This window comes from Falco rusticolus, chromosome 1 (genome assembly GCF_015220075.1).
Source record: "Falco rusticolus isolate bFalRus1 chromosome 1, bFalRus1.pri, whole genome shotgun sequence".
In the NCBI taxonomy this organism is placed as follows: domain Eukaryota; kingdom Metazoa; phylum Chordata; class Aves; order Falconiformes; family Falconidae; genus Falco; species Falco rusticolus.
In genome coordinates this window covers 101,231,972-101,250,711 of record NC_051187.1, presented here as the reverse complement: position 1 = coordinate 101,250,711, position 18,740 = coordinate 101,231,972, and positions in this window count along the sequence as shown.

Sequence of the window (18,740 nt, the reverse complement as noted above, 5' to 3'; positions counted from 1 at the left end):
GCCACACATCATGTGTGGTTGGATAAATACTACTTACATGTTGAGAAAGGGGGCAGAAGAATTGTATCTAATGAAAGGAACTGGTGCCAAATAGTAGATTTGTGTTTGTCTTACAGAAATCAAATTCATTCACCTCAGCTGAACTAGGATATCTTAAAATGCACTCCTATAAGCATGATGGCATTCTGCATCCGTGTGCATCTGAGAAAATATCAGTGTGATGATTTAATTTGCAAAATTATCATTAATTCTATTCTGTGAAGCACAAAGATTGTGTTTTGCAAACTGTCTTTACTACTATTTAAATAGAGGTGTTAATTTCTGTGTTTTGAACAAAGATCAGGTACGCTGTTCTTCATGATGGGTTCAAATTTTGTCAGAATGCCACTGTGGTGGATTATGATTTTGGTTAATGGAACCAAAAAAAAAGTAAGGAAGTTAGGGGGTTGCGTTTGATCTAGTGAGCTAATATGCAACAGTGTTGGCATTGCGTAGATAGAATTGGAGCACTTGTTCCATTTCAGACCTTACAATTCTGCCTAAAATTTCCTGCTGATGTCTTCTATAGGCTGTATTACTTCAGCAAGGTATGTTTTATTTAATTGGCTATACATAGTATTTTTAAGTCTATGGAATACTTGAGGACAGAAAGCATGTATCAGCTATATGTATCCATTTTTGCTGCAAGTAAATATGTGGATTTTTTAGCAGAAACAAACGTGGAACAAAACCTGGATGCCTCTGCCATGTCCTATGCGGGTTTTGAGCCTTTTTGTGTATGTTCAGGAAGTTATGTCCAGCCTGGCTCCTAGTGACACCAATGGCAAAATTACAATTAACATGAGTGAAATCGCTGATGTTACATGTGGAGTGGTCTAGAAATTCTGTGTATTGTGAATTCTGAATGTAATTTCTTTTGCTTAGTTGTTACTGAGACAGAACAACACAAGATAATGACTAGTGGAATGGAACTAGGGGTGGGGAGTGGGATAGTGTTTGTGCCAGACAGTCCTGCTGAGTTTAACATGATGACTTCTTTTGGCCTAGCAGGAATTTTGTCTTTGACACTTTGGCTTCATGGACAACTTAGATAGCAAGTTTATTTCGGCTGTAAAAGAAGGCAAGTATTACATGTAAGATAATGTGTGCAAGACCCTAGGAGACTGATCTTACTTCTGTGTTCTGCACCGTATTTCTCTGTTCAGTGCTGGAAATAGCAATTGTCTTGAGATAACTTTGTATGTGAGGAACAGGCATTGTCTTCTGTTAAAACGTTTTTCTGAAGCTTATTGCAGTTGGTCTCTCCCTCATGCCTTGAATAGCTACCACTCCCAATCTGACAACTTGTGCAATATTTGTTTTATTAAATATGCCAATAGAGATTTGAGCTTTTTCTCCCTTTGCTTGTACTTATGTGATCATCAGAAAGGGCATGAAAAATGGGGTACTGGATCAGAGACAAAAAAAATGGCTTTTATTTTTTTTTTGTTGTTGTTTTTAATTCTACAACTCCAGGTCAGGGTTTTTAAGGGTGGTAGTAGCTCCATGAGTTTAATTTTGCGGTATAGGTAATGGTGCCCCTTTTCTTGAGACCCACAAATGTCATTGTGCTTCCATGGCAGTGTGCTGGCTATTCTTACAGTGACAGCAGTCACCGAAAATGTGAATCGTTGTGCCAAAGGCTAGCTGAGAGGAATAGTTCATGAAGATGCTCGCTCTCTGTGCTTTCTGGGAGTAAGGGTGCCCTGAGAAAGGATGGGAATATTTGCATTGCTGGGACAGTCTATGGCATACTAATGCATTTGGCAATGACTGCTATATGAAGAGGCTCCAGAGTGTGTCCTTTTCCTACTAGCATTTGTCATATTTGTCATTTTTGTACAGAACTTGTAAGGGAAGTCTTCATGTGTCTGTTTTTGGTTCCCTTGGTGGAACAGGGGTGGGTCAGTGGGGAGTCTGGGTTGGATCCCACTCAGATTTGGCAAAAAAACTATGCATGCCAGCCCCCTGGAACCTCCTGATTCTGAAATTTTTAAATGTCAAAAGTTGTGGTTACAAAAATCAGAATTAAAGTAGTGAACTTCCTGGCTGACAGGCAAAAAAGCTGAATAACTGTTACTTGGTAAAAACGTGTTGAGCCTTCAATTCCAAAATTTATATTTTTTTTTTCTTTCCTCCTCCAAATTTCAAAACTAAAAAGAGGGGAAGCAAATTTAATTGCAGTTTATCTCCTAGTATGTCTCTTGATCAGGTATCTGTTGATCAGGTATGAGGTACTTGAGAAGAATTTGTAGTGAATTTTCAATTGTTTTAAATCATGCCGTAAATGTAGATGATACGGATATAAAGAAAATAAGTCTAGTTATCTGTTGGGCTGTCAGTTTGCATCATGCACAACAAATGTCCAGTAGTAAAAAGTTGTCCAGTAGTTGAACACCCAAAAATCTGCACTAGTTTCTTCTCCTTCAGTGGTAGAGCTGTTGTTGCCTCTTGCTGGCTTATACTGGGAAAGACCCACCGAGTCCTGTTTTAAGCAATTAGAAAAGTTGCCTTTCTCCAATCAAAGAGAGGTATTAGTGAAATGAATGGGAGTAATTAAATCTAATTTAGTCATGCAAATGAGTTTAATTAAAAGAAATCTACCCTTTAATAACTTCAGGGGGAAACGATGCTCCTTACGGAGTTTGAAATTTAGTTAAGCTAACAAGACACAATAGCTGAACTGATGAGACCATGATGTTGTAATCTGCTTATGTAAACAATGACATAACCAGTGTTTAGTAGCTGCTTTGGTTGCGATGCCGTGGGATTCTGAGGCGCTGAGAGGGTGGGCGCCCCAGGTACAATTGCTGTACGGGATGAGTTAGTACTTTCACTTGGCTTTGAAGTCCCACCTACTCACATTTGTTGTACTTGAGAAACTTGGAGGAAAAAAACCCACAAATTATTTTGGGTAAGAGGGGTATTAGGTGCCCAGTTATTGCCAATTAATAGCAATAATTGCCATAAATTTAATAAATGTTAGGATGCATAGTTTGGCAGGTGGTTGGGTGAACAGTGGAGAATCAGACAGAAGGTAGGCACATTGGCCTGGGACTTTCGACCACTGGCTTATCCTTGATTTTCACGTGCACAGGACTCCCTTCTATTCTCATTTCTTTTTCCACAACTAGGGTTTTTTTATTTTTTAAAAGCCTCTCTTTTTCGCTTTTTAGATGTGATGTTGTCCAGAACATGGTCCTTGATTTTTGTCTTGTCTGAAATGCTACATACCTTTTGTGCTTTAAAACTTGTGCTTGAATGGTTTGTAATTTTTTACACACACTCCTGCCCTGATATATTTCTAGTTTGAAACTTGCTTACAGAACAGAGTTTGTTTTTTTTTTTTTTAACTTCAGAGGGGTTATTAAAGAAATTAGTAAGAAATATGTGCTGAAATTGTACCACTTTTCAGTGGCTGGCAAACGCCTAGTCTCTTCTTTAACTCTTCATTACCAGAAAATAACCCCAAAACATAAAAAAGCACAGTTTAAAAACGTCATTTTTCTCTGTGCAGTGTTTTAAATATTTTCTTGTGCTCTGTCACTCCACTCAGTGAACTCTGAACAGCTCTTTGCATTCATGTTATTGCTTTCACTTCTGGTTGACCACCAGTCAAAGTTCCTCTTGCTTTTGTTATTTGCTGAGAAATAGTTTATCGCATATTCAGGAACCTTTTGTTTAGTGAAACTGAACTTCTTTCAAAATATTGTAGGAGCTCACATGGAAGTTCCTTAAGTTTTCTGAAGATTTTTTTTTTATCTGCAATACATGCTGTTTGATACCTCAGCTTACCTCAAACTCAAACTAGGGGAATAAAAGGTTTCCTTATTTGTGAACATATTCACAAATTCTATTAAAAGTAGCCACAAGAGTATAATGGAAAACCTGAAACTTGTGAGACAACCAAGTGGAAAGAATGGTCAGACTGATTCCCCCCCTGCCTGTCCTCTGATAATGGGCCTTTCATGATGTGTTGATCCAGCTCGCACATCCATCTCACTGAAGGTTTTACAGCACCGCATGTTTGGCTTTCAGCACACATGTTGCGGTTCAGTAAAAAACTTTCGAGCTGTTTAGCCACTCCACTGTGTTGAGTCCTACAAGACCTTCCTGTATGAAGCTGTATTAATCTCTTAAATAGCTACTCATTGGCAATAAGCTTTTACTGCTTATTGATGAATCCATAATAAATTGCCTAGGGAACCAGTGGGAGGAAGGACTTTGAGAAAGCTCCCTATTGTCTGAAGGTGGATGGCTCTAGGCTGTGTGGTTAATGCTGACAGCCTAACCTCATCCTTCCATCACCCCGCGCGCGCCAGTGCCTGAAGGTGTCATTTGTAGCCCTTTAATGTCCAGGGGTTCAGGCATCTTCTTTGATCCTCCAATGAGAGGCATCCTCTCATTGTTTCCTGCAGCAGGATCAATGGTGTGGATGTGAAAAGATGGTCATGGGGACAGCACTTCCACTTCTGGCAAAGTCTGATTTTTCTCCTTTGAGAGCAGCTGTCCATCCTCAAGTTGTTCTTGACTGTATCAGTCAAAGCCTTGACCTTTATTACATGCGGCAAATGGTGAATTATAATTTTATTTTCTGTATCATCTGTGAGGTGCAGCACTGAAGTCATCCAAGTGCTGTGATGGAGTTGTTAACAGTATTTCTTCCTCTCAGTATAACAAGGCAAGCTGGCAAAGAGAACTGGGAGGCGTTGTGCTTTCCACATAGAAAATGTCAAAGGTGCGTTAGAACTTTGAGGAGGGATGCGGCTAATAAATCCAGGACACTAAATGCCATTAAGACTGCTCAGAAGGCTGGTTGCCCTCTTCTTCTGTCTGGGATTGTTCTAAGAGTTTTAAAGCACACTTAGCAGTGAAGAAATCTCACACCACAGTGCTTGAGAGAAAATGGGGAGACATTGCTGAAGAGCAGCTGAACTGGCAGTGGGAGGACAGCCAAGGGGACAATTTTCCCAGACAGAAAACATCCTCTGGGTAAGCAGCGGAGGCAAGTGTTGGACCAGGGTTATGCATTCACTGCTGGCATAATGATTGCAGCCAAATTAAAGTCAGTGTTTCTGCAGCTGCTGGCAAAATCTATGTGGCTCTGTGTGTCAGTGGCAGGAAAAGCAGGAACAGTGAAGGCAGCAGGATAGAGCTCTACTAGGTTTAGAGCCTGATAACTCGTTCCCACATGGGGCATGTACGTTGACTGCCTTCGAAGATGACTCAAACCTTCAGGCCTGGGATGAGAGTGTGGCAACCAGAGAAGAACACTCATACTGTCCTCTGGTGAAACTACTACTTGATGTTTTCATAAGCCTTAGATAGCTGTAAGACAACTGGTGGGCTTGAACTAGTGTCACACTTATGGTCTGGGAAGTTCATCTTGTTGGCTTCAGCTGCTGACACTGCCAGTTAGGCTTCAAGTAGGACGTTGTTTGGTGGCCAGCAGCCTGGTGGCATAGCTTTTTGGAGCTGTGCCTTTTTCTTGGCTGGCTCTGAGAAAGCAGCGTGTGATACACCTACACTGTAAACAAATAATTCTCAGTGAATCCTTACTTCAGACCCATAAACACTGTCTGTGTTGTGTTTGCAGTAATCGTAACAAAAAGCCCGGAGGCAGGTTAGAAAACAAATGAATCCAAACAACAGCTAAATCGAGCTAAGCAAGGACAGGGGAGAGAGGAACAGTGTCTGATTCCAGAAAGTTCCCTGCCTACAGTTTTTCACTAGGCTCTGAAGGCACAGTGCTGTCTATGCTCTGGTGATGGCTTTTCTTGGAGACCTACCCGACAGAGACTTAAATCGACTAGTCAAAGTCAGCTAGTGATTGAGTGGCGCGAGCAGGGAGCAGTCGGCATGAGCTGACAAACCCTCCTGAGATGCTGAGTAAATGCTTTGGTGAGTCCTAAGATCCTATTTTTTTGCAAGATTGGAGTTTAACTGTTCACACTAGCTTGTCCCTGTCTGGCCTAAGCCCGAAGCACTAGCCCTCACCTTATGAGCAAGTACTAGGACGTGCTGTACTGCAAAGGCAGCTTCTTGCAAATTGATTTTTCTTAAGGTTTGGTTTCTAGTCGATGGCTCATAAAACAAGGGAAAACATTTTTGGGGGGTTGGAATTGTAGTACCGTTGTGTGTGTCTTTACCCTTTTAACATCTTTGGTTGTATCTCTCCAATCTTTTTGTCTGAACACTGACCCAAAAGAAGTTTTGTTTAATGTTCATGTGTGTTTAAGTCTGGATACAAATAATATGTGACTATTTCTAAACATGATGGTTTTTCTGGATTAGGAGCAGCGTGTAATGTACTGATGAACAAGAATTGTCATTTCAAGACCATTTAAACCTTCCATTTGACAACACTTATAAATACCTAGAGGTCTTGCTTTTGGAAGGATTTCAGATAGTTATAGCTAAGATTGTCAAAATAATCTGCTTGTATATTATTGCACCATCTGCAATGAACAGAACTGTCGCTGCCAGAGAATGCCACTGCTCAGGTTTTGTGTTCTTTGAAGACGTTGGCAGGTGTTCTGTAACGTCTTCAACAAATAAGCTTACCAGTTTAATAAGATCATCAGGAAAACTGCATGCATTGCCACTGCGATCCGCATACACAGGAATTCTTAGTTTCTAGAGGGTTTCAGATTTGTATGTTTATTTTCCTGACTTAATTTAAACTGATCGAGACATAATTTGGCCATTAGTTTCAGTTACTATCTGCCTACTCAGAAACCCAGGCTAAATGATGTTCTTGTTGATTTATGCAAAAGAACACTCTTTTGCTTGATGCTAGCAACTTACCTTGATACTGTGTGCTATTTGGAGGGGGTTTATATGCAAATCAGGATGTGTTGCTAAAAATAATGAATTTCAGTAAGTCTGAATATATCTAACAGACCCAACTTATAACCATTAAGTAATTTTTTAAACTTTTTTTTTCCTCTGAATACTGCTTTTTGACAACAGTTGCTAGCTGGAAAGTCCCATTGTACATTTTCTTTCGTACTCTTTTGATTTTCTGAAAGGAATCTCATAAAACATTTCTTCTTCAATAATAGTTAGCCCTCTGTGTCTTGAATTTTAAGTCATGTTTTCAGGTAAGTGTATATTTTAATGGGATGAAGCAGGCTTCTGAAGAGTTTGAATCCTTGATTCTGGTAACCAGTGCTTAGGTTCAGCTCCACTCCCAAGGATGTCTGCTGAATTTCCTCTCCCTTACTGGCAAATCCTTCTTCATGTGGACACTTCCCATCACTTACACGCCCTTCACTGCCATCTACAGAGCCTCTCTTTAAAGGAAAGAAATCCAGCATCTTCCTTAAATTCTCATACCACTGAGCTGCTGTTTTTACTGCTCCCAAATGTCTTCCTATGTCACCTTAGTTGTTTCATGATGTGTTTATTAGGGTAGGCTTGCCTGTTGCACAAGATCTTCAGCTGATATTCTATGTAGAAGTGGTTAACCGAAGGCATCCCGCAGCAGCTAATAGTCAGTCAGGCTCCTACTGAGAAGCCTGACTGAAAGCAGAGTTGTGGGCTGCATGGAATCTAGCTGGAAAAGCCAGCCCAGCCTAGTGCTCAGCAGAGACATTGTGGTAGTGGTATTGTGTGGGAGTATCTGAAGGATCATTTAAGGCTGCAGTGTAAAACTGGGGTTACAGAGAAGATTAGAGATACTTGGCCAAGAGGTTGCTGATGCATTGCCACTTGCCTTGTAGAGAAAGAAGCCTGTCTCGGGGACAGACAGGTCTGGTGGAAGTGTTTTGAGACAGCTCAGAAGGAATAAGATGGCTTGAGGACTGTCAAGGAGCGTTTCTAGTGGTAGATCTTTAGTGGCTAAGTGAAACATGTAGAAAGCAGTTAAGTGCTTGAATGGTTTAGCTTTGCTGTAAATGAAAGTTTTCTTTGAGTTCTTCTGTGTTTAATCTGAGCTTTAAAAAAATAAATACATGAAAGTCTAAAAGTATGCTTTGGGTTGAGCAGGAGGAGCAGTGTTACTAACGGAGGTGCTCACAGAAAAAGATGACCAATTTTGGATTCATCCCTTCTCCCCTTCTCTCTGCCTTGGTACAACACACTTCTTTAGGAACTGCTATTTCAAAAAGAGTAATTTAAGTTCAGACAGCTTCGATAATGATGTCCTGCATTGGTTATGGGCTTGCATCGACTTTACTGAAATTAAAACAATATATTTTCTCTGCAAATTATTTGCTTCTTCAGGGTTTTTTCCAAGATGGTTCATCACCACAGTAAAAGCAGTTAAAGCTGTCAGTGCTCCATTTGAATGTACTTGGTTTTACCTGTCTTAAAGAAAAATGCAGCCAGGACATAAAGTTTCTTGTTAATTGTCTGTACTGGCAGAAAGTCAAAATAAAAGTAAAACTTAGGATAAGTTATTTCAATTAATCAGTTGCTAGGAACTTTGAAGCAAGCTGCTGGGCTTTGCAAAGCTATACTTTTTACACTTTGTTTTCTGTGTGACTCCTTTGACCTGCCTTAAGGTGCTTCATACACGCAGTCAGCTGTTTATCCAGTTTCTGGTCATCCATCGCACATGGAAGCGAAATGACCGTGTATTTTTAGCTGCATGAAATCATGTTTGTATGTGCTATGGATTACGTGCATATTTATAAAATGACCCTTTTATTTTAGTTCTTCTTATGGTCCTCTTGCTATCTAAGCACCTATGTTGTGCCATAGTACTGGTGCAGAGGTTCCTTTCTCTCTGTGTTGTCAGGAATAACCGAGGAACAGGCTGAGTGCCAGGTTGGAGAAACTGTCTCATCTGTGTGCTCCCTTTCTGGAGTGCAGGCTGTTCACTTCAGTAGGAACCTAAATATCTCCAGTGGGCTAGACCTAGATGGTTGTCTGTGGTCACATAAAAATCTCTACCGGAACATAGATTTGGGGAAAAAAAAAAAAAAAAAAAAGGAAAAAAGAAAAAAAATCCAGGAGTCCTTTGCTGCTACTTAGGCAATGTTTCTTGTCCAGCATGTGGTAACAGGAATAAAGAACAAATTTTTATTTGTGGTCGCGTGTACTAGTTATTTGGAGAGTCTTGGACTTCTGTATAGCTACTGGAGGAAGATCTCTGATGCTTTTGAGGCAGGTGGCTTACTGGAGAACATAATTCAGTACCTCTGCTGAAGAAAGAAGAGCCATCTGGGGTCCAGAAGTTTTTGTGGCATGGGGCGTTGAGCATTACTGAAATGCACAGCATGGAGGCTGTTGGTAGGTGCCTGCATGGCCTAACGGTGTGTCTAACCTAATCCTATGGACCAGGGGTCCTCAAACTACAGCCCATGGGCTGGATACAGCCCCCACAGCGTCCTCAATCTGACCCCCGGTATTTACAGACCCCCCCACACGCCCACCTCCCCCCCCCCGCCCCCTCCTCCCGCCGGGGGTTAGGGGGGGAAACCAAGCAGCCACAGATGACTGCCTGCCACTTCATCCGCGCGCCGGCCCCCTGCTTAAAAAGTTTGAGGACCCCTGCTATAGACCATCCCAGCTCACAGGGATTGTGCCTGGGCAGACGCTAGGTTGTCTGTAGCCACAGCCTGTCCTAGGATAACAGGCCGAGAGGGTGAGCAGGGGTAACACTAGTATAGCAAAATGAGGGTGCCTGTATTCATGATTCCATATGGAAAGCATAATAAATAAACAGCTCTTTATAATCTAGTGTTAAAGGCAGGGGATCATTTGCACGTGATTCCTTTCTGAGCATGAATCTTCCTGATGGTCAGGATAAGCACTTATGTCACTGTGGAGCTCAACTCCCTAGCAAACAAGACAAGAGTATAAATACATGAATAATTCCAGCCCATCCTTTATGCTTTGGAGCAGGTTTTTGTCTCCTTTTTGGTGTCCTTCAGTTTTTACTTCTCTCTAGGTTGGCAACTCGGCCATTTCAAAGTAGTTCTATGGACACACACGTTCCTCAAAATGAAGATCATTGATGGTGATGTTATTTCTGATGATAGTTTATTTAGGAGATGCTGAGGAGACACTAGACTGGCTGTAAAGACCCTGCTGTTAGGTCTTGCTTACTGTCTTCCTTGGGGGCTCAATAAGTAATTTTATTACAACTACGTTTGTTCTCTTGGCCCTCAGTTGTCTCTGGGGTAAGATGTGTGACTCGGTGAATCATGTAGCAGCAGTGTTTTGCAAGTGTTTTGTTGCATGCCGGGTGTATTTTTAAACTCAGCCTATGTCTTCATGGCTGGATTGATGCTATAAGAAATATGGGAGACTGCTCTGTAGCATCTGAGGAAAACCATGGAAGCTTGTAGAACTGGTTAAATTGCAGCTTTTCCCAAAAGTACATGGAAACTGCTTTGAAATGTGCTACCCATTGTCATTAATTTTTCCTTTTGCACAAATGTTCATGTGAAGTTTATGCTCACCTGCCAAGAGGTGCGAGTGGGTGGAAGAGGAACTAAAGTAGCAAGTATTTTGAATCAGTGTGGAAATTTCTCATGTTTATGTACATCTTCAGCTTTTAAGCAATTTGACAGGAGGCTAAATCTTCAGAGGTGCAGCCCAAGGAGCAGGGCACACATGAAATCTCAATGTCATTTTCTGCAGTAGAGCTGGCAGTGTGGTTGAGCATTGCCATTAACTTTCTTTTCACTCAAATAATGTGCAGCACTGCCAATAGTACCTGCTACAGAGGCATTTGCACCTGCCCTGCCCTTGATGGACTGAGGTCACATGTTGTAGGTGTGGAAGCTGCCTTTGGATGCTCCTAAGAATGCCATTGCTACATACAGAGCTAGCTAGGCACCAGCCTCATCTCTGCTGATTTTGAGAGCAACCTTCTTCATCCGAAGGGGCAAGATCTTGTCTTAGGGACCAGGTATACGCAAAGATAGAATTTGACAGTGATTGCAGGAGCCATAGTAGTCTATAAAAATAGATTAAAGCACAAAAATAAAATTACAATTCTGTAATTGCCAAAAAACCCCATCAAACCTAAAATTCTACTCTTATTTACACCTGCTGTAAATAGACATTAAATCCTCTGTATTCAATTGCACTACTCTGGATTGACACCAGAGAGCAAAATTTATCCTAATAACCGGGTGTACCTCGAATTCCATTAGATTGCACTGGATTGTATAAATTATACAAGGCTCTGATCTTTTCTGTTGTTATTCAGGCTGTTTATTATTTGCCCGACATACTGAAACTACTGTGGATTTGATGTGCGGGGCTGCTCTTGGGCTCAGAGGAAGGTGGAAAGGCACGCTGGTTTACGCATAAGTATACTGGGGTGACAGCTGTCAGAGGCAGCTGGGGATGCTTTCCTGGATGCTTTCAGGACATGTGGGCAAATGAACATCTTTAGGGACGCTGAAGTTTGTAAGTCAGCCTCGCTCTCTCTCTTCTTCCCACACCCCCCAAAGGCATTTGACGTAGTTATGTGCTAAAGTGGGTGATGCATAATTGAGCGCTGCTATATTTGAATGTGTTCGGAGTACAAAATATTCATCTGTTTGAAAAGAGTGTTTATGTATTAATGTGCATTTCCTTCATGCATTCCTGATTCCATTAGTAATGGAGGCATTGTGTAATATAATAGAAATGATTAACTTTAATTGCACTTCTTTGTTGGGAAAATAGACATGTAATTAAAAATCTGACATGCATTGTACTTTTTTTTTCTTCAACAATTTACTTGTTGGCATCTTTTCAAGAGGGTATTCCACAAGGCCCTTACCACTTCCTCCTTCAAATATCTCACCAAGTCCAACTTCTGTCTTTCAGAAATCAACCGATTTCCAGTGCCTAGACTGAAGTGGCTAGCTAGCAAATCCTGATGGTCAGTCCCTCATTTCCCAGAAAAAAAATAGCTGTGGTCCTTAAAATGTTGCTCATGTTGAGTAATACTTTTGGGTATAGATTTACTGAAAAAACAGGCACTTTTTAAAGTCTCCTAGGAAGAAAGCACACTAAAGATGGTAATACCAAATTATTGTGAGGCTCATGAGTAGATATGTTGATTGCTACCTTAACAAGTACTGCTCTCCCTTCAGCTCCCAGCCGTTTCTGGGTTTGTACTGGGTTTGTCACTTCAGTACCCTAATCACTGTTCACCAGTGTACCAAAATGCAAAATAACAAAAAACACCTTGTGAATAGTAGCAGCGTAATTTAAAGTACGAAATAATAGCTTCTTAGAAATGTTGTTTGCTTTGAATGAAAAAGCCATGCCTTAACTTCTAAGCACGTAAATCCCACCTGCAAAGTGCAGCGCAGGTATTAATCTGAACCTGAGCTGGATGTTAGCAGAATTAGATGATTGCTTTCTGGAATCTGTTTCACTGTGATATCAGACTGGGGGGTCTCAGCTGAAACACTCAGGTCAGACAGAACAGGTGCAGGCAGGACTGCAAAGCGAGAGAGTAAAAACATGCTTTGACATTTGTTCTTTGCTGCCATCTGAAAATAGACCTTAGAGCGTCAACTCTTCCCTTGTACCTTTTTAGTGGAGTATATGTGTGGGTCTAAGCCCACAAGCTAACCCCTTTGGATGTCACTGGGATTCAGCAGGGTTTGGATTTCAGCTGGCTTGTACGATACCTAAAAACTGTGTGCAAGACCTCTGCAGTGCTCTGACAGTAATAGCATCATGTGGATGGATTCACAACACTCCCCAGGGTCTGCATTGAGATGTGGAGAAATATTTGAGGCTACAAGTCCTGAAAACACTGCCTTTACCATTAGCTTTCTGACACCTCTTCTGTTTTGTTTTTACACCTGTGTTTTCCATGGATCTTCATCATCCTTTGAAGTGCATTTTGACATTTTCTTTCTCTCCAGCTTTCTGTTCTGGCCCTGAGTCTGGGAATTCCTGTCCCTTTTTCCTTCTTTCAGGTCCACAGGATAGTGTTCAGTTACTGAACAGAAATGTTTTACCCTGGCTTCATGCTGTGAGTGAAATGGAGTAAGATTGCACGATCTGGGTTGATTTGCTCAGCAGCAGGCATGGCAGATAGAAGGCTTCTGTGCAGGATCAAGTTACTGCTCTGCCTAGCTCTAGCCACCTGTGCCAGGCCTGCTGATGGAGAGGAAGAGGGAGCAGGCTGTCGAGGTGCATCCTGCCTGGATGAGTAGATTCTTAGCATGTTCCAGTGAAAGCTTATAGCATTCATTGACCCACTTAGACTAGCTGGGTCACAGTCACTCATTTGAAAAAGGGCACCACACTGCCCAGCAGTGCCACCGGCCCTTCAGACTATATAGATGTCAGAGGCAGAACATGGTAGCTGAGAATGTAGCTGGGCTCAGAGCTATTCCTTGCAGTGCAGGTTTAGAGCTGGTGATTGAGCTGTGTGCCTGCTTGACTCTGCCCATTCTGACTCTGGAAAGGGTTTTCTAATTTCACGGGGTGTCAGTGGGTTGCTTTTAGCCTGTAAAGCCAGCTGGCACTGACCCTGCATCTTGACTGGAGATGAAAACAACTGTGAGAGAGTAGTGTGATACTTTCTTTCACCTTGACTTCTCTGAGACACTGGATGTGATCTCAGAATTAATATCCCCAAACAGGTTAGTACGGATAGTTGGTGTTACCTACTCTAAGGTTCAGGCTTTTGATCCTTTTGGAGAAAATGATGAAGCTACTAGCAAGGAAATATGGTAGTTTTTGCTTGTTCCTGACTTGTATCTCATTCTACCTGGCAGACTCCAAACAGCAGGTGCGATGATCAACAGACCAAAATCATGCAGCCACAGTATGTACACAGTAGGAACTTACTGACCTCCAGTTCTTTTATGGGTCTCATTTCTGTGGCATTGGTGCAAGTTCTTAGTTTCCGGCAATCAGTGGTGAAAAAAGTCTTGTTTAACCCAACATCAAATTTGTATGGGCTGTGACCATGCTTGAGACTGAGAAATACTTTATTATCAGGACATTAAAAAAACCCTTCTAATCTAGTGATCTCAACTGAAGTTTCACTTCTAAACTGAACAGAGAAAACCTTTTTTTCCCTAAAAGATCTCTCTTCAGTTTCAATTGAGGAGACTCCTTGGTGCCATGGATCTTAAACTGAGAAGAGCACGTGGGATATATGTGCTGAAATAAATATTCAAGCAAAACACCAGATGAGCAAAAGGACATACTGCAAAAAGTTGTCTCACCTACCAAACACTTTCGCTAGAAAATAACAATTCTTTTAACATGAGACCAAATATTTCACCAAGTCAATGCCACTTGAAGTCAGCCAAACGTAGATGAAGGGTTGAGATATATATTGACAAAACTTGCTGTTAGGATGAGATGCTGTTGCCCAGAAATGTCAGGAAAATGCTTAACCTAGTAAGGGTGACATTACCAGAATCCTTAAAAGATGTAGGACCGAACTGAGACAAGGTATTCTTTGTGGAAGCAAAGCTGTTTTCTGTACTGTGCTTGGAGAATAAGACAATTCACTCCTGTAGAATAGCTCCATATGAAAGACTTGGTGAAACAATGTTTTATATTATTTTCAGGGAATTAAGGTGTCAATAAGCTAATAAAAATAGGTATCAAAAGGCATACTGAGATAGTTTGGTTTTAGCTATCTTTTTAATCACTTTCCAGGTGACAGATTTTTTCACACTCAAAATAGTTTATTTGAACCACTATCTTTACTGAGAAAGTAAGAAAAATTGTATTTGTTCACATGTCAGATATGGAAGAAAGAAAGGGAAGTATAGGTGTATTTTTGTGGGGAAGAAACCCACATAACAGATGACAGTAGAAAGAATGAAGACTGTATGGCTCTCTTAGGCTTCTCAAATTCCCAAACAACCCTAGTAATGAACAGATAATTGAAGTATTGCTGAGAAGGCAGTAAATGTTCGCGCCACAACAGAGGACAAGTTAGAGGTTTTGTATATATATGGGTAGACTCAAGTCCATAGAATGTGGTGGAGTATTCCCAAATAGTGAGCTGAATTATCTGTGAAAGATTCTTGTGTCTTAGCTAATTCAAAGAGAAGGTCTTATAACAAGCCTAGGAAATACGCTCATGATGACAGCTTCTTGTGAACTTACAGTCCCTTATCACTGGTTCACTGTGTCACTAATACCTGTCTTCAGTGGCAGCTGAAAGGATCTCTAATCGGCTCAGGTCTACTTGATATTTTCTGTTTTCATTTTATAGCATATATGCAACCAGTTTAGAGAAAGAGGATAAAGAATATAGGAGGTTTAATTGGCACCAAAGCTTCAGGTGAAAAACTGGAAAACACTTCAGCTCTAAAGATGGTAAAGCACTAGATAAAGCTACCTAGCAGCTTGTAAGTGGTCACCAAGAGTTTTGGGGAAAAAATGAAATTATAGTAGTCTTTTGGAAGGTTCTTGCATGATCTTTATAAGTACCTTAAAGTGCATGTCTGTGTGCATTCTCCCATTTTCTCTTTTTTAGCTAAAAATGCTAAGATGTTCTTAATTTATATAGGTTTTGGTCCTCTTTCTCCCTTGTCCCCCACATAGTTTCCCCCACTTAATTTTGACACATTGCTTGCATGGTAGATACTGGTAATTATGGAAATGAGCTAGCAACATCTCTCCCCAGCAGTGTGAACCAACAAGTAGGTCTTCTCATGGATTATCGGAGTCAAAGTGACTGGATTTTCACTAGAAAGTTTTGACTGAGCAGCAACCCAGATCCACAGGTGCGGGTTTGGGTGGATAAAGAGCAATATTCAGTCTCACAAAAGTGGTAGCTGAACAGACACCTAGAACCCAAGTTGTGATACGTGATGAAATATTTTGGCTACAGTCCAAGACAGAAATAATGGCAATGGACACCACTCAAAAAACCAGAGCCCACCACACATGTGCATGCACACTCAAAAACCCCACCCTGACAAAGACACCCCCAGTATGTCAATAGATGTGCAGCTTGGGAAAAATGTTGTCTTGTGTGTTTCTTTAACTGTGCTGCAGTGGGGCACGCTTAAAAAAATTAATCCTATAATAGAAGACACTGTTGCTGTGTTGGTTGTTTGTTCTCAGATGTTTCCCAGTCCATGGGAAGGTGGGGTTTTATGGACCTCTTATTTTGTTTGTACTGTTTATTTCTGCCATACTTTATTTTCTCCATCTTTACGTAGTCTATGTTGTTTTCCAGTTCTTTTATTGTCATTATTCAAAACATGAATAGAAGTGAATATCCTCTAAGTTATGAATGTAATCAATTTTGAGTCTTTAATTGTAATTTTTTTTCCATAAAATTCTTTTAATTTAGTCTAATATAATGGCACATCAAGCAGTAATGGGTACATTAAATTGAATCATGATGTTCATATACACATTTTATGACACAATCAAATATCCCAATGCATTAATTCATGTCAATCAGTTAATAAAATCAAATAGGAAACATTTCTCTAGTGCCGTTAACTATGCTTCTCCCATTTAGTGGGTGACAAGATGGTTGAGGACCTTTATATCTTGCCTTGTTCATGTTTTCTCATCTGTGTTGGAGTCGATACATTTACTTAATCAATTAGGACAAAGAGTGTTGGTTTGCATGGCCCCTGACCAAAATAAGGTAATTGGAAGCAAGAGGCCACACCTTCACCTCGTTCTACCCTGGTTCTGTTGGTACAGTCCTTTCCCCAAAGAATCCCACAAATAAGAAAGAAATATTAACTGTGAACTTGAGGAATAACTTCTCTTTGAAGATTTCTTCTCTTCTGATGTTCGCCTTCAAGGACAAAGAGATGTAGTGAATTTACTGGCACTCTTTTGTGAGGAAGGAGAAAATTAAATTTAAAACAATTGTCAAGTGGTTATAATTTGAGCAGGTTCTTCGTGCTTCTCATCTGCTTCACATTATAGTTGATGGTATTTTCACAATCTCTTTTACAGCACCAGAATTTTTGACAGTACTTCAACACGCACATGTTGTGCCTCAATCCTGCAGCCCTCAGAGGCCTGACTGGAGCCTTATGGGAGAAATTATGGGACTCAGGAGTATGGTGGAAGAGATAAGGGGTATGGCTGTCTCCGTTGAATGCTCACCAGTAGAAAGGCAAATAAAAAACAGAATATAGAAGAGGTAATGGAGCCAGAGACACAGCTGGTACAAAGTGGTGTACTTCACTCAGGATCAGAAGGGCTGGTACCATTTGATGTCACTTGAGAACCTGACCCAAAATAGTGAGTGGGGTTCTGGCCATGATTTTAGCTAGTGGAAGAAGAAAACATCAAGGCAGTTGTTCCCCTTGTTCAATAATCCATCTCACTCTAATAGGTCGCTGTCTAAGGTTTCAGCCTGCAGGTGGAAAGATATAAATATTTACAAGCAATCACTGTAGAATTTAGTATCACACTTACTTTTTTAAAAAAAGGAAAAGGTAGCTAGTTATTTTCTGACATTTCATGCAGAATGATTTTCCTAAAACTTCAGGGTGCATGAAGTGTACCTAATGCAGCTTCTGTGATCCTCAGGTGATTTTGCCTGCTAAGTAACATGGAGAGCCAATCCCCTGGCCAGCAGGAAGTATCAGGCTGGCTTTGTTTCTCTTAGGCCCTCTTCTGTTTCATTTCCAAAGATCAGTATTTTCTGTGGACAGCAACTTGTTTTGTTTCCATGTTTTGTAATGAGGTATTTTCCTCAAAATAACACCTTTATGGAGGTTCCCTTTATTCAGTAGAGTGGCTGAGGACTGTTCTGAAGTCACGGGAGTCTGTCAGAAGAGCCAGGTTATCACTTACACAGTAGGCACAAGCAGGACTCCACAGAGGGTCTTGAAACTTCAGTAGGTTGGTTTCCCTTCTTTGTTTTTACGCAAAAGTTTGCTTTCTAGTAGTAAATGATTTTGTTTTTCTTTGACAATAGCCTACTGAAAGATATTTTTACCTTCAGTTTAAAATACTGGATTGAAACATGACATTTTGTACAGCAGTTACTCAGCATGCATCAAAAACTAACCTAACAAAGGTTGTGAGATGAAAGTCTTAGGAGCTCTCCAAGTTTTAGGTTGGAGCAGTTGAATGTAGGTGGTAGCAGCTCTTACTTCTCATATAAAAGGATTCAGTGTTGATAAGCAGCTGAGTAGCTAAATGAATTGTGTCCAGATACTCCAGAGAATGTTTCAGAGCTGACACTCCCAGCCTACAGAGGGATCATATTTGCTATCAGGCTGTTGCATCCTTTCTGAGCAAAATGAAGAGTGACTTTGCAAGATTGAATAATGTTGCCTATCCTACTTTGCAGCCATGGGCAAGTAAAGGGTATACTACTCTGGTGCTGAGGGAGTTTTAATATGTAAGGCATTACTGAATGACGGGGTGTAAGAAAGGCCTCAGATCATCAGCCACAGGAAGGAAAATGCTTATGCTGTGACTGACCTCGGGGCAGTGAAGGATATCTGCCAGGCGAAATGAAGTAAAAGAAAGTTCAGACTGACATGCCTGAGGTGAAAGAGCAGTTTCCCATATGATGCTTGAAACAGTTATTTATTTTTTTCTTTTCCATTTTTTTATTACTGCTTGCAGGGTCTGTAAGTATCTGATCCAATCTCAGTAAAAGAAAGTGCAAGACATGGCAACAGAAAGTGTAGGTACAGCAAAGCGCACTTCCTTTCCTAAGGCTGAGTGAGCAAGCTTGTACTTCTGAACATGTATGAACTAGCATATTAGTGTTCGGGCACCTAGATACTGCTGTATGAAGGATCAGGTCAGCTGTCAGCAGAAGA